The sequence below is a fragment of the Mustela putorius genome, unplaced genomic scaffold (assembly GCF_011764305.1).
Source record: "Mustela putorius furo isolate JIRA1106 unplaced genomic scaffold, ASM1176430v1.1 tig00000139_pilon_pilon_pilon, whole genome shotgun sequence".
In the NCBI taxonomy this organism is placed as follows: Eukaryota; Metazoa; Chordata; class Mammalia; order Carnivora; family Mustelidae; genus Mustela; species Mustela putorius.
Window position 1 is genome coordinate 5,345,238 of NW_025421293.1, and position 14,932 is coordinate 5,360,169.

Consider the following 14,932-nt stretch of genomic DNA (forward strand, 5'->3'; position numbering starts at 1 on the left):
CCCTGCAGCTTCCTCCCTCACAGAGCAGCAGGAGGAGGTGAAGGCAAGGCCCAGCAGAGACTTTCTATCCAAGTCCTACCTTGGCCTCGGGCGGAGCTGAGGCGCCACGGCACGTTAGGCTCTCGTCACCACCGGCAGCCACACGCCTGGCCAGGGCTGCGCTGTGGGCACCCTTTCAGGCCTCCGCAGCAAACCTAGAGCCCAGTGGCTTCCTTGCCGTTTGACAGGTGAGGATGGGGATGCTCAGAGAGGCTGAGTAACTTGCCCAAGGTCACACAGCCAGTAGAGTCAAAGCCAAGTCTGCTAGAGAAGCAACATCGCACCCAACCCAAGACAACACCCGCAAAGCAGCACCCCCAGACCCCCCTCGCTGCCCCACAACAGCACGCAGATACTCTCAGAAGGCCTACTTAACACAAACTCCTTTTCTGCCTCCCCCAGAGGGTGAGGAGCTTCAGGAAAGGGGCCAGGCTTCCTGTCTGGGGGTAGAGGCCTTCCGGGAGGCCCTGGGAGTCCTAAACCAGAAGGGACCCCAAAGTATGGAGACCTCATTTTCCGAGCCACAAACAGGGCTGAGGCCCCAGGAAAGGGTCCTGTGCTGCCAAGATCATGGGCCAAGACGGTGGGGGTAGTTACAGACCAAGGAGGGCAGGATTCCAGGAACTGCCTGCCCGCAACAGACCCCAGACCCTCAGGTCACCCGCCACCCATCTACAGCAGCACAGAGCCCCCACGCCTGGGAGCAGGGGGTCCCTGGTTTCCTGCCCCGAAAGGACCCCCATCGAAGCCTGGGATCAGAGAGCCAGTCCTCTTCCAAAGCTGTGGCCCCCGCAGAGGTGCAGCTGGGTTGGGGAGGGGTCTGGGGCCTTACTCCTGGCATCCTCATGTCCCCCTCCAAGGCAGCCGCTGGCTTTCCAAGGACTGCAGCGTGAGAACCCACCTCGTGGGGCGGACACAGCTCTGAGCTGGCTCTCTGAGGCGGCTGACACGAACCTGGCTGGGAGCCAGCTCCAGCTCCGTGCGGCAGACCGACCTGCCTGTCCCCTCCCCCGGGCCCACCCTCCCAATAGCCTCCAGACCTCTCAGCCGTGCGTCGAGGGGGGGACACAGCCCACACAGCAGTGACTCTACATCAACACCAGGAGAAACCCGGGGCCTGCCTCTCTGAGACCAGACCCACCCCTCGGAGGAGGGCCACCACCCACGACACCCCACCTGCTCCCGGTCAGGTCTCCTGGGCTCTCTCCACTGTCAGCCTCACCCTGCCAGCCCCTGGGACCAGGGCTGCTGGATTTACCTGGACCCATAATGGGGCTTCGGGGTTACCCCGATGCCACGGGTTTCCAGGGCAGAAGCCAGCGCCCCTGTCTGTTGCCTGTCCCTGGGGGCCACCGGCCAGTCCTACGCGTCACGTTCCACCTCCAGCCACCCTGCGCGACACTCCCTTCTCTCCTCATCTGGGGTGTCTTAGAGGCCCTGACCCACCCCCCAAGCCCTGCCTTCAGCCACGCGCTGCCCCAAAGCCTCCCGCCAGCCGTCTGGCCTCGATGTGCCCGCCCAGTCTCCAGGAACCGGCAGACAAGGGAGGCTCCAGGCGCGCGCCCCAGGAAGGCAAGGAGTCCCAGCCCAGGAGTCATGAGATGTGGTTTTGGATCCTGACTCTCGTAATCCTGGAATCGGCCCAATGCCTTCCCAGCCCTGGCCTCCGCTCCGCCACCCGAAAAGGAAAGGTCGTTCACCTATTCTGAGGTCCCTTCCAGTTCTAATGGTTCGTGGATCTAAGGCACAGGGCACGGCAGAGGCCATCCAGGGGGCTCACGAGCAGCAGAGGTAGAAGGGGGCCCGAGGACGGCGGCGGGAGGGGGCGCTGGCCAATCTGAAAGCCCCAGACCCAACAGTCCCGTGTCTACGGAGGACCGGCACCCGCTAACGTAGATGGACGGGCTCACCCTGCACGGCGGTTAACGGGGAAAGGCCAGAGCAGGTTCAGGCTGGCTTTCTGAAACTGAGGGGCAACATGCACCCGCGGAAATTCACACTCTGGCAGAGCTGGGTGAGTTTTTAAGGATGCGACCTCTTGTAACGGCCACCACAATCAAGACACAGGGCAGCCCCATCAGCGCCCCAAGTTCCTCCACGCCCCCCGTCAACCCACCCCCCCATGCAACTCCGGGTCCCTTCGTTTTGCATCTTCCCAGCTGTCACGCAAACACCACGGGGCCTGGCTTTCTGGGTCTGCTACCTGCCAGCACCCGTGCTGTGTGTTGCTTTTTAACGCTGACTCGTACCCCACAGGCTGACGTCGGGGTTTGCTTAGCCACACACACCCCCCCCCGGCCGGACACTGAGATTGTCCCCCACGTGAGGCAATGATGAAGAAAGGCGCTTCCGATACATTTCTCTTCTTCAGGTTCTTATGTAAACCTTAGTTTTCGTTTCCCTTGGGTAAATCCCAAGGACCAGAACTGCCGGGTCCCGTGGCGAGTCGTATGTTTTAATTTCACCAATAGGTGCCCCCAAATCCACAGAGACACGAGCAGCGGTTGCTAAGGGGCTGGGAGTGTGGGGGAAAGTGGGGAGGAACTGCTAATGGGTCGGGGGTTTCTTTCGGGGGTGATAAAAGTTCTTCTGGAATGAGACAGCGGTGACGGTCGTACAACTTGTGACTGCACGAAAAGCCACTGGGCAGAATACCTTAAGACGGTGAATTTCACGATGTGATTATATGTCCACGCAAATAATAAATAGACCGTTTTCCAAAAATGGCCATGCCACCTTACTCCCACCAGCCGCGTCTGGGGTCTAGTCCAGGCCAGACGTTCCATAGCTGGATGCACGGAGGGGAGGAGCAAAGGCCCTGAGGCAGATTCGCGTGAGCCCTGGGCTACAGGCCTCCTGGGCTAAGCAGAAAGGAGATCTCTGGGGTGAGGGCACCCACCGCCCTCCACAAAGTGGGGTCCCCACAAGCCCCCAGATGGGCTGTGGTAACTCTGGGCCGCGTAAGAGCCAAGTGCCCATGATCTAAGTCCCTGCCCTGATTGTTGGGGGCAGAGGGTGCTCCATATCCCTCTTCATGTTCCTGGAGAAATGCAGATGTCCACATCGGTCTGGGCCATGAGGGGCAAAGAGGAGCAATGCCTGCCCACCGGCATTCCCAATCCCCTTCCTCCCCAATAGGCACGTCTCTATCTTCCCAGTTCCCTTGTAGTTAGGCGGCACCGCAGGACCAGAGTCTGACCTGTGCGAAACTGGAGACGCTCCCGAGGAGAGCATGCGTGAAGGCAAAGCTTTGAGAGAAGCACTCTGCCCTCACTCCTTCTCTCCATCTGGACCATGGGTGTGACCGCTGGAAGGGATGCAGCCATTCTGTGATAAAGAGGCAGAGGAACGGGAACCCGCATTCGCATTCACTGCCAGTGGGAATGAAAAACGGTGCAGCCACGTCAGAATGCAGCCACGCAGTTCCTCGGTATGCTGAACACGACACTGCCATCATAACCCAGCGAGCCCACTCACAGGAGATTAGCCAGGGGAACAGAGAGGACAGTTCACACAAAAGCTCGTACACAACCGCTGGCAGCGGCGCTATTCACAACAGCCAGAAAGGGAAACAACCCCGATGTCCCTCAACCAATGAATGGAGAAGCAAGAGGTGGTCCAGTCTCACAAGGGAATATTATTCAGCCACAAAAAAGGAACAGACCTCTGACACCGGCCACAGCACGGATGAACCTCAAAAACGCAACGCGGAGGGAAAGGAGCCGGGCACGGAAGCCACGGGTCATGGTATTCCATGGACGTGAAACATCCAGAAGAGGCAAGTCTGCAGGGACAGAACATGAGTCGGTGGTTGCCAGGGGTTGGGGGGGGGGGGGGGGGAGCGGAGGGCCGACTCCTCCGTGGGTCGGGATTTCTTTCCCGGGTGATGAAATGCCCTGAAATGAGCGGTGGAGAGCATACGACTTGGAAAGTGCACTTCAGCGCATGCTTCCTAGAAAATAATTTTTAAAGGCGCTTTGACCATCCGACAAGCTAGGGGCTCATTTCTGAGCCCCCATCAAAGCTGGTCGGGTGAGGTTTTGGATCCCCTGGAGCCAAGCGTGCCCCTAACCAGCAGCCTCGTTCCCCAGTGCCACCTGCCGGGACTCGAGGGGCTTTGCACACGGGCAGCACCGGTGCCAGGCTGGGGGTCGGGACTCAGCGAAACGCCAGGTTATTCCAGCCGGTCACCCCCGGCGGCCCCTGGAATGCCACACCCATGTGCACAGGCACATACACACCCACGTGCACGCACACAAGCGTGTGTGTCTAAATAGCCCAGGGGATTAACTGTCCTGACGCTGCACACTTGTGCTCCCTCCACACACACACACGCACACACCAGCTGCCCTTTGCAGAAGGGACCCTCCCCCCGCAAGACTGGGCTGCACCCAGGCCCCGGGAAACACAGTGTCATCACCCCCCCGCCAGGGAGGTGGACGGACAAGGCATCAAGGCACGGACCCAATGGAGGATGACAGGAAAGTCCAAGGACGGCCGGAACACAGGGCCATGCTGGGGGACATTCGGGGACTGCAGGAACCCAAAGGAGGGGCGCCTGGCACAGCCCTGGAAGGGAGCACAGGGAAGGCTCCCAGAGAAAAGGGCCACCCGGGCCGAGACCCGCAAGTAACACGCAGCCTGGTGAAACGCACAGGGAGCACCACGTCCGTTCCCGGGAGGAGCACCAGCACACGGGCAGGCCAGACGGAAGCGCCATATGTTCTAGACACCCAGGGAAGCTCACTGGGCTGGCACGGAAACAGGCCAGGGCCTGGCCGTGCCCAGTCTTGGAGTGGGGTAGCCAGAGGAAGGTCTTTGCCGGGACCCCACACAATGCCCCGAGCCGGGCCCCGCCGGGAAACGGGCACCGGGCCACAGCGCCATCCCTGACCCTCCTGCCTCGAGACCCGTACGCCGCTGCGCCCCCCAAACTCCCCGCTTCCGCCCCCTCCACACCTGCACTTGCGATGCTCGTCCCAGACTACTCTTGGGTCCAAACCCCGACCCATCCTCCAGGGGCCAGTGAAAAGTCACCTCTCACAGGCTGCCCTCAGGCATATCCCAAAGGGAAAAGAGGGATCTCCACAAACCCGCCACAGGGCCCCTGACCCTGCAGAGCCCCAGCCCCAGGGATCGAACCAGGTTTTCCCAGCTCGCAAAAACAGAAACCGAGGCACGGCATGCTCCAGGCTCCACGGGCAGAGGAGGGAAGAGCACGGAAGGACAGCATCCGGCTGGTCTCCGGGCAGGGCCGGGGCCCCCAGACAGCGAGACCCTGGGGTCATCCTGAGACTAGGTGAGGAAACACGCCTGAACGGAAGGGCACCCAGCTTCCCCCGGAGCACCGCAACGCAGGGAGAAGCCCCCTCGTTTGTTCTGGTGAGGCTCAGAGAGGTCAAGTCACTTGCCTGAGATCACACAGCACGAAGGCAGTCAGACTGGGACTTGAACCCATGTCTGTCTGGTTTCAAAGGCCCTGCCAGTTCCCTGGCGTCCCTGGTGGCAAGTGGAGAAGCCTTGAGGCAGGTAAAGGAGCCCCAAGGCGGGGCACTGGCCTCTGACCCGGGGCGTGGAAGGGCATCCGTCCCTGGGATGTGCAGGACCATGGACCAGACCAGATAGAGGAGGTGGTCACTCCCCAGCCCAGAGGCCTGAAGCCCTAGCCGGAAGCCAGGCGCACACACCCCCCTTCCCAAAGGCCCTAGTTCCCCCCACCTGGGCCTCTGCCAAAAGCCGGCACACCTGAAAAACCAGCTCCTGGATAAACACGAGAGAGACACCAGACCGGCCCAGTCATAAGACTCCCCTGGAGCCCGCCGGGACCACCTTGGAGCTGGGTGGGTGGGCGGGCAGCGCCAGAGAGCCACCCAGGAGCACCCACATCTGGGCCTCGCCCGCTCCAGGCTCCCACCGAGGACAGCCCAAGGGTCGGACTGAGGGGTGCAGGCCTCCAGACCAGGCCAGGCCAGGGGAGGGGTTCCTGGGGGCTGTCGAGCTCCCCAGGAAAAACAAATGACTCATTTACCAAAAACAAAGTTAATACCCCTCCCGTCTCTCCAGACAGCCACGCGGGCCACGTTCGCACCCCAGGGGCTCCCTCTCCTGCGGGGTGCACGTGCCCTGGGGGGCCGCCAACCTCCTGGTGGGAGACGCCGCCGTTCAGGCCACCTAGCCACGACCCCGCAAGGTACTGCTGTCTTCCCCCTTCTCAGATGGTCAAACCGAGGCTCAGCCGACTCGGCAGCCGTCCACCTCACACGGTGGACAGTGGGCACGCCGCAGAGCGGGAATCGGCTGGACTAGAAGCTTCTGTGACGAACCGAAATCTCAGTGATGCCCGCGGAAGTGTTCAGAACGGCCGCTGTCCATGCCGCGCGGACCACGGGCAAAGGTGGGCGGCAAATGTCTTTCCTTAGAACCCTAACAGGTAAAGTGGCTACAAGTGGCCCTACTCAAGTGGAGGCCTGCCTGTCCCCACCCCCTCCCAGTCAGCAGCCCCCCCCATACCCTGCAGGCTCCGTGGAGGCCCACCGGCCTGTGTGACCACAGCTGAGCCCCTTGCTGGCCCCACTGTCCCGTCTGCAGATGACCAAACCCAAGCACAGAGATCAGACGTCACTTGCCCGATGTCACACAGCCCCCTCCTAGGGGGCCCTAATCACGCTCCTGACCGGGACGCCGGCCTCAGTGGCCCCTCCTGCCCACCCCCCGCTCCCCGAACATGCCCTGGCCTTGTTTTAGACAAACAGAGACGTTCGACCCCGAGCTAAAAGAACGCAGGAGTGGAGATCAGGGACACACGGCCAGGAAACCCGGACGCCCGGAGATGGGGGAGACACCACCCGGGCCCAGACGGCTGCCCCCGCCCGCCCCCCAGCTGTCCCCGGCCTCAGGGCATCAATGTCCCGGGAGCCCACCTGCACGGCGGAGGGCTGCGTGGATGGGAGCGCGGCCGCGGGCAGGCTGTAATTTCATCGGGGGCTCGCGGGCCGGCTGCGTCACCAGACCCGGAGGATGAAATTCTAGCTCGGCGGACGGAGGGGTGCACCTCTCCTGGCTCCGGGTTAGCACTCAGTGGGGGTGGGGACGGGGCACAGGCCGTGCCTTTGCGAACATGAATGAGCCAAAGGTACCCCTGCCTCTCGGTTGGTCCCCGGTGGGGTTTTGCCAACCGGGTATCCCCGACCCCCGCCACCGCTGCCACCGCAGGGCGGGCAGAGCTATGAGGCACGGCCCAACGGTGGCACCTTACTCAGCCACCGAAAGGTTGATGAAGCCAGACGCAGGCTACGTTCTGTGTGACTGCATTTAGGTGACATTCTGGAAACAGCAAACACCGCAGGGACAGATATGCACAGTGGCTTAAAAAGAAGAGAGAAAGACGAGCGCCTGGGTGGCTCCGTGGGTTAAAGCCGTGGTCTTCGGCTCAGGTCACGATCCCAGGGCCCTGGGATCGAGCCCCGCCTTGGGCTCCCGGCTCCCCCTCTCCCTCTGCCTCTCCCGCTGCTGGTGCTCTCTCTGTTTCAAATAAATAAATAAATCGCAAAAAAAAAAAAAGAGAGAGAGAGAAAAAGAAAATAGAAAACACACAGTGGTTGCCAGGGGCTGGGGAAGGGTAGGAGGCTGGCTGCAGAGGAGCTCGAGGGAACTTTCAGGAGTGATGGAATGTTCCATGTCCTGACGGGGCCGAGCTGCCTGAATGTGGACAATGGTCAAACCCCTTGGAAAGCACACGGATTAAAACTTGGGTTTTTCCCTGGCTCTCCCTCATCCCTCGACGAAACACAGAACAATGTGCGGGGTGAGCCCCTCCTACGTGCGGGCCGGATGCCAGGACCTGAGACCCCGCAGAGCTGGAGGGCAGGGGGGCATCTGTAAGTTTCCCACTGGCTGGTGGAGTGACAGACAGACAGATGGACAGAGAGGGACTCCCCTCTATACTGCTTCTGTCAGAAGCCAGAAAATATACCTTGAACCACTCCCCACCCTGCCCTCGCCTTAGACCCTAATCGGCAAACAGGCCTGGCCCGGTCCAGGAAAGAGGCCACCTGAGGACTATCTCCAGTTCTGGCCTCCAGCGATGAGCTCAGGCCCTCCATCTCCAACTACACAGCCCTGCTGGGCACCTGCAGGGGCTGCCCAGGACCCTAAGCCCCTGAGCCAGGACCACTCACCTCTCTGGCTTCCCGCACCATCTCTGCACCCCTGCACTGGGGTGACCCACATTTCCACGTTCTGGAGGCCCCTCCCCAATCATAACCCCTGAGGCTCAGACAGGATGATGGGGATATCCTCCTCATTTTACGTGTGAGCACATATCCTGGACTTGGGGGCAGGGGACATGGCCCACAAGACCCTGCCCCTTACTTCCTGGCCACAGTCAGTCCACACTCCCGGGGCCTCAGCATGGTCCGGAGGCTGATGTCACACCAACGAGGCAACCCCCCCAAGGGGATAGGCCCGCTTGCCTGTGATGCAACCCAGCAGAGACCCTCCCCCGCCAGCCCCCCTACCGCCCGAGGCAGGATCTCCAAGCCTTGCAGCGGGGACATCACACCAACGGCCTCCCGGTGCTCAGGGCCGGCTCGGCATATCTGGATTGCAAATCCTAACTTGGGTGTCTGATGCAGTGTACCCCACAATTTCCCTGCCCCCTCCTCCTCCTCCTGCCACAGTGGCAGAGAAATCTCTGAAAACCAGCACTTCCCAGACTGGGGAATCTCTGAATCCCCCCCACAGCACCCAAGCCTAACCGGGGATCCGGACTAGAGAAAGCCCGGCCAAGGAAACTAGATGCGGCGCTACCTGATTCGAACTCACCCAGATCATCCCTGAAGCTTTAGGTCGAGCCCTGACCCCCCCAGCTCTAGGCCCAACCCCGCCCTGAGCCTCTCCGCAGCCCGCAAGGGTCCCATGGCCCCGCAGGTCACGGCTGTAGGGTTGCCAGATAAAATACCAGACCCCGGTTCAGCTTCAGAGAAACAAACAAGTCAGTCTTCAGTGTAAGTTACATCCTCAATCCCGCATTATCCGTGGCTTACCCGAAATCCAAATTTAACCGGGCATCCCTATTTTTATTAGCCAGATCTGGCGACCAGAAGCAGGTGGTCCTGAGGGAGGGAGACAGGTGGGGGCACGCATAGCTCTGGGTTGGCCTGGGCCCAGCTCTGGACCCAGAGGAAGGGGGTCAAGAGCAAGAGCTCTGCCTGAGACACACACCCCACCCCGACCCGTCCTCCCCAGCCCGGGCAGGGACGAAGTACAACCTCACTCAGCTCACAGCTCACGTAGCAAGTCACGGTGAAGGAGGGGTCAGCCCCCACCCCGCCCCAACCCTCTCCCCAGGGGCTCTGCGCCCCTTGCCCATCACCAACCAGGACCACACTGGGTGTGAAATGACAGAGCAAGCTCCCTGCTGAGCACCAGAATCACAGAGTCCCAGCTAGACACGCCTGCCAACAGGGAGCCGAGAGGGGGAGCCGGCCCCCTGGCCCCTGGGGCCCCCGCCTGGACACCCCCACCACCCACACACAGAAGTCGCCGCAGAACGGGGGGCATCTCACTGCCTTCAACCATCTTCATCTCTTCCTGCTGGGAATGCCCTTGCAGCTGCCCCAAGGGTCCACGTCTCCCGGACCCCACACGCTTCCGGAAGGTTCCGTGAGCCCCTGGCCCCGAGTCCTGCCCTGCTTGCCAGTGTTTGTGAATGAACCCTGCAGGTCTCTTTCCCGGGGGGCCCCTTGAGGGGAGCTGGGCCTCCTGCTTGTCTCATAGAACCTGGCGTCGAGGCAACACAGAGGTGCCTACAGACAGCGTAGGGACGGAGGGCCGAGAGCCGCAGGACAGAGGACATCAAGGGAGCAGAGCCTCAGGCTCGTGGTGTGAACGGAAGACACAGGCTGGGGTCATGGGGAGAGGGGGCCCCGGGAGGGTGGGGAGCCGGAAGCTCAGGGGAAGACCCCGGCGTTCTCCTCACTGCATGGGGGGGGGGGCCCTTCCCCGGAGACAGGGATTGAGGATCACGGGAGGAACTGCTCAGCCGTGTGGGCCAAGGCCCCGAAGTCAGATTCCATTCATTCCCTCAAGCAGCCACTCAACAAGTACTTGGGGACCAGCCCCAGGACACCACGGAATCCAAAGCAAGCCTTGATCTCTGCCCTGGCCCTAGTGCACTTGGGGGACAGATGTGGAACTTTTGAGCGAGATCCCCATTGGGACAGAGGAAGGACAGGACATCATGGGGGGGGGGGGGGACACAGAGGTAGCACCGTGGCCGGCCCCGGGATTCCAGCCCGAGGACACGACAGCCAGAGAAGCCTTCCCCGTGCAAAGGCCATTCAGGAAAACTGCGGGATTCAAGGCGCCAGTCGAGGAGCGGGGAGAGCTGGAGACGAGGAACCCCCCAACCCAGGACGGGGACGGCCCGGGGAGATGCGTTCTGTGCCTCCAAGGTCACCCTTGGGATACAAACGCTCCAGGGTGTCGTCACCCACCCCAGGGCTGTGAGGTCCTCACCTGGGGCTTCCAACCATCCGACTGCCACCAAACTGTGCAGGCCCCGGCTGCTGGAGACAGGCTTCTAGAACAGCTGCCTCCGAGACCCCTATCACTATGCCTGCCTTCCCGACTACTTCCAAGCATCCAATGCTAACGACCGCCGCCGTGTGGGCCGCTAGCCCGGCTCCCGGAGCCTGCCTTCACAGAACAGATAAGAAGTATTTGCCATTAACGCGCTGCTGCACGGGAAATGACCCCTCCTCCAGCACCTAGAGAACAGTGCCCTAAGGAAGTGGGTTAAGCCGGCCCCTACAACGCCGTCTTCCGAGACCCTGCCGCCGGACCTCCCGCCCCAGGTCTCCCGCATTTTCAATGCGCCGGGCAGCGAGTGGCCACAGAGTTCCCACCTTTGCTTGGTTCCTCTGCAGGGGTCCTCTGGGACCCTCTGAGTCAGAGCCTCAACTTTCTAGGTCACTGGCAGAGCAGGCGAGGGAATGGGGTGTGGTCTGACGCCTCTCATATCCCAAAAGCAGGCCAGGGATTCCGACATCCTGTCACCTCGGAGCCCTGTCTGTCCCTTGGTCCAGCAGTCCCTGTTCAGAAGAGGTCAGCGACTACCTCGCAGCCTCCTGAACCCCTTCCCGTCATGGGGGGCTCGGGATGGGCACCGGACCACCCCCGTCGCTGCCACCTCTGTACCCAGACCTTCCCCGCCAGCCGCTAGCAGCAGCCACCAGCATCCTAGTCGCTGCCACCTCCTGCTCCGAATAAATAATCGATGACCATGCCCTTTCCCTTTGGGAATGACGCTGCTGAAATAAATGGCTGCTTGGAAAGGCACCTCCCAAGCCCCGAGGACCGGGGCAGCGCCAAGAAGCACACAGTCCCAGCCACGGGGCAACTAAATCCCACAGGAGGAAGTCGGAGCAGCTTCTGGCCGCCCCTTCCTCCTCCTGCGCACAAACGCCCACTCCTCTAGATGTCCATGCCTGCCCCTCCCCGCTGCTCCCAGGCCGGGGCAATCCCAGGGCAGTCCCACACCCCACACCCCCAGGACCACGCTCCATCCGAGGCAGACGCTTCCCGCGCGGGCCTGCCCCAAGACCCCCTCACTCGGGCTGTGGTGGGGACACAGGAGCCTCCCACTCCAGGCCTGGTGTCCTGGGAGGTTGGGTCACACGGCCAGATGTCCAGGGCTCCAGCACTGCCAGGAGGGCAGAACTCTGGGCTGCAAGGTCCCCCCTCTGCCCTGGGCCCAGGCCAGGGCATCGTTCCTCTGGCTGGCGGCAGGCCGGGGCTGGAGCCCAGGACAGGCATCAAGCCCATCCTTTCCAGGGACTCAGGATGGGGGTGGGGGTGGGTGGGCATCAAGCACCCTGGGGCGCTCCACAGGCCTCCCTGCCCAAGTGCAGGAACTCAGAGACCACCCACATGCGGGGCCCCCCCAACTTGCTCTCCTGGAAGCTTCGGGGGGGCCCCCCACGGCCGCCCCCTGAGACTCCTCAACACCCTCCTCCAGAGGTTCAGCGGCCCCCCACTCAGGCCGGCCCCCTCCCAGGAGACCCCCGCCAGAAACCACCGTGCCGGGGCAGTCCGCGCAGTGTTGGACTCAGCCTGCTTGCGGGGGGGGGGGGGGGGGGGGGGGGGGGGGCGCCGGCCAGGGGAAGGCCCAGCCCGAGGGAGGCAGAGGTTGGGGGGGCGGGGACCCGCGGCCTTCCCAGCCCCCCTCCGCTCCCACACTGGCACCCGCCGCCGCGGGCAGCACGACTGACCTCATTCGCCAACTGCAGCAGCCTGCGGGCGCCCGCCGCCCGCCCCGGGGCGCCCCCCACCTCCCGGAGGGCCGGGAGTTCGTTGGGGGGGTAGGGTGACAGCTCCCGGCTCCCACCCCCTCCCGGCAGGTGGGGGCGGCCGGCCCTTCCCTCCCACCCCCACCCCCACCACCCCCCACCCCCGACCTCCCCGGCCCGAATTATAATCCCAGTCACGTGCCTCCCCGGGCACCCAAAAGCCGGACCCGGATTCTGGAGCACCTTGAGGGGGAGGGGCGGGGGCCACGGGGGCTGGGGGTGGGAGGGGAAGGGGAGAAGGGCCCGGGCGCCCGCCCCCCGCAAAAGTTTCTCCTACCTTGGAGGATCCCCAAGCGCTCCTGCCAGCGGCGCCCCGGCCCCCGGCCCGCGGCCAGGACTCAGCCTCCTGCCGCTGCCGCCTTAATTAATCCGGGAGAATGGGGGAAGGCGCGGCGGAGGGCGGGCGGGCGGGCGGGCGGCGCGGGGCGCGGGGCGCCGGCCGGGGAGGGGCCGCGGCGGGGGCTCTCGGGCCGGCCGGGGGGGCTGGCGCTCGGCGGCCCCCACCCCCGGCGCGGGCTGCGGCGGAGGGCGGGGCGCGGCGCGGGGAGCGGAGCCGCGAGCGGGAGCGCAGGGAGGCTCTTTGTTCTGTAATCCCAGTAAGATTGCCAGCCATTCGCCCCGGCCCTAATCCCAGCCCCGCGCAACACCACCCTCCATTGGCTGCCATTTACATACGGGATTAGCCCGCCCGGCCCGCCCCGCGCCCCGGCCTGGGCACCGCGGGGGGAGCGCCGCGCCCCCCGCCCCGCCCCCGGCGCCCCGAGCGCGCGCCGCCGCCCCAGCGCCCGCCGCCAGGGGGGCCTGCGGGAGGGGCGCCCGCGGCCTCGGCGCCCCCTGGCTGCCGGGCGACGCCCCTCGGTCTCCCCAGCGCCCGTCGGGGGGCCGGATTAGGAAGCCGGGGCGCGGGAGTGGCCCCCCCCCACCCCCGGGCGCGGGGTCAAGGTCACCCGGCAGGGCGCGGGGAGGGCCCCCCCCACCCCGCAGCGGAGGCCGGCGCCCGGCGCGGTGGCGGCGGCGGCGACGGCGGCGGCTGGAGGACTGAAGGCGGGGGGCTGGTCACTCCCACCTTGCCCAGGTTGGCTTCCGGTGGCTGGTCCACGCACCTCTCCCAGCCTTTGTCCCCGGAGATGGGACGGAAGGCAGGGGCATGCCCAAGGTCGCCGCAGACCCGGCCGGAGGCTCCCAGGCCCATCTCGGCTGGGCAGCCCTCCTGCTGATCGCGGGACTCGGGCTTCGGCCACCCGCCTCCCTACCATACCGGCCAGTCCTCTGGAATCCGGGAGCGCATTCCCCATCCTCTCCGGAGCCAGGCATCTGAACTCGGCACAAGGAGTCCTGCGCTGGGCCCCTGCCATGCTGGGCACTCCTGGGAGGGACAGAAGCCAGGCAGGCCCCAACCCCAGGGAGCTCCTGGCCTAGATGGAGAGAGCCGAACAGAGACTGAGCATCTTCCAGGTCCCAGCAAAGCCCACGAGGTCCTGGCCCAGCCTCCTGCGACCCTGCTGGGCACACAGCGGGCACTGGGTGAAGGATAAACTTCGGGGACCAGGTCTAGCCCACAAGCCCATCAGACCGAGCTCCTTCCGGGCAGGGCAGGTCCACAGTGCACAGCCCGAAGCCAAGCCCAGAGGGGCTCGGGTGGCCCCCGAATGCCTTGCCCACAGCACTGGCCAGAGCAGTGGGGACTGGGAGTGAGGCCAAGATCCCCCACCCCCTACCCCACACCATCCTTTGCCCTCTTGGGCGTACCTCCCCCACCCCGCCATCACCAAGGAGGCCTGCGGACGCCTTGACCGAGCGCTGTGCAGCCGGCCTGAGACCCACACCCCCACCTGCCCTCTCCTGGCCTTGGTGCGGTTCGGCAGTATCACCGAGGGGGAGGAGCTAGGACCTAGAGACCGTGGGTTCAAATCCTGGCTCTTCTTGGCGCCATGTACCGTGGGTTCAAATCCTGGCTCTTCTTGGCGCCATGTGTCCTTGGGTGAGGTACTTCACCTCCGTGCACCTCTGTTTCCCGCTTTTTTTGGCAGCCTCTCAGTAAACCACAGCGTGGCCCCTCAGTGGATGACTTCACTGAGCCTGTGGGGGTGTCTTGCACTGGCCTTAGACGATGAAAGGAACTGACTTGCTTAGGGACATACATCATGGGCATGACGTGGCTGGCCCTGCCTCCGTAGCCCTGGTTCATCCCACTGGCCTACTGCGCCTCCCTCCATCCCACGGGCCGCCGCCCATCTGGGGAGGTAAGGCGTGGCCTCTGTAGGCCCAGCTGGGGCACGCTGGTCCCCGGAAGGGCCAGCTCGTTGGGCTGTTGGTTTCTAGGGAGAATGCTTTCCAGACCCCAAGTCCTGGGGCAGAGAACCCAAAGCCTCTGCAGCCCAGGGCCACCACCCCCTTCCCCCTGGATCGGAGCCCTGGCAGGGTGGGAGCACCTTTGTGTGCTCAGTACTGCCCTCTGCAGGCAGAATCCAGAGCAGCCATAAAGCGAGAAGAGTGCTGGGGGTCGGAGCTCCCTTCCAGCCTCTGGGATGCTCTTCTAGTCC

At 63.9% G+C, this 14,932-nt stretch overlaps 1 protein-coding gene across 2 annotated transcripts in view; it reads right to left on the minus strand.

Moving 5' to 3' along the window:
- The window catches only part of GTF2IRD1 (GTF2I repeat domain containing 1), a 96,372-nt gene extending 83,568 nt beyond the window's left edge, over positions 1-12,804 (minus strand). For both annotated transcript variants that reach the window (XM_045074944.1, XM_045074942.1), the window contains exon 1: positions 12,667-12,804. The gene's annotated coding sequence lies outside the window, so the exon portion shown is untranslated. The remainder of the gene's footprint in view (positions 1-12,666) is intronic.
- Between the last annotated feature and the right edge of the window lie 2,128 nt (positions 12,805-14,932).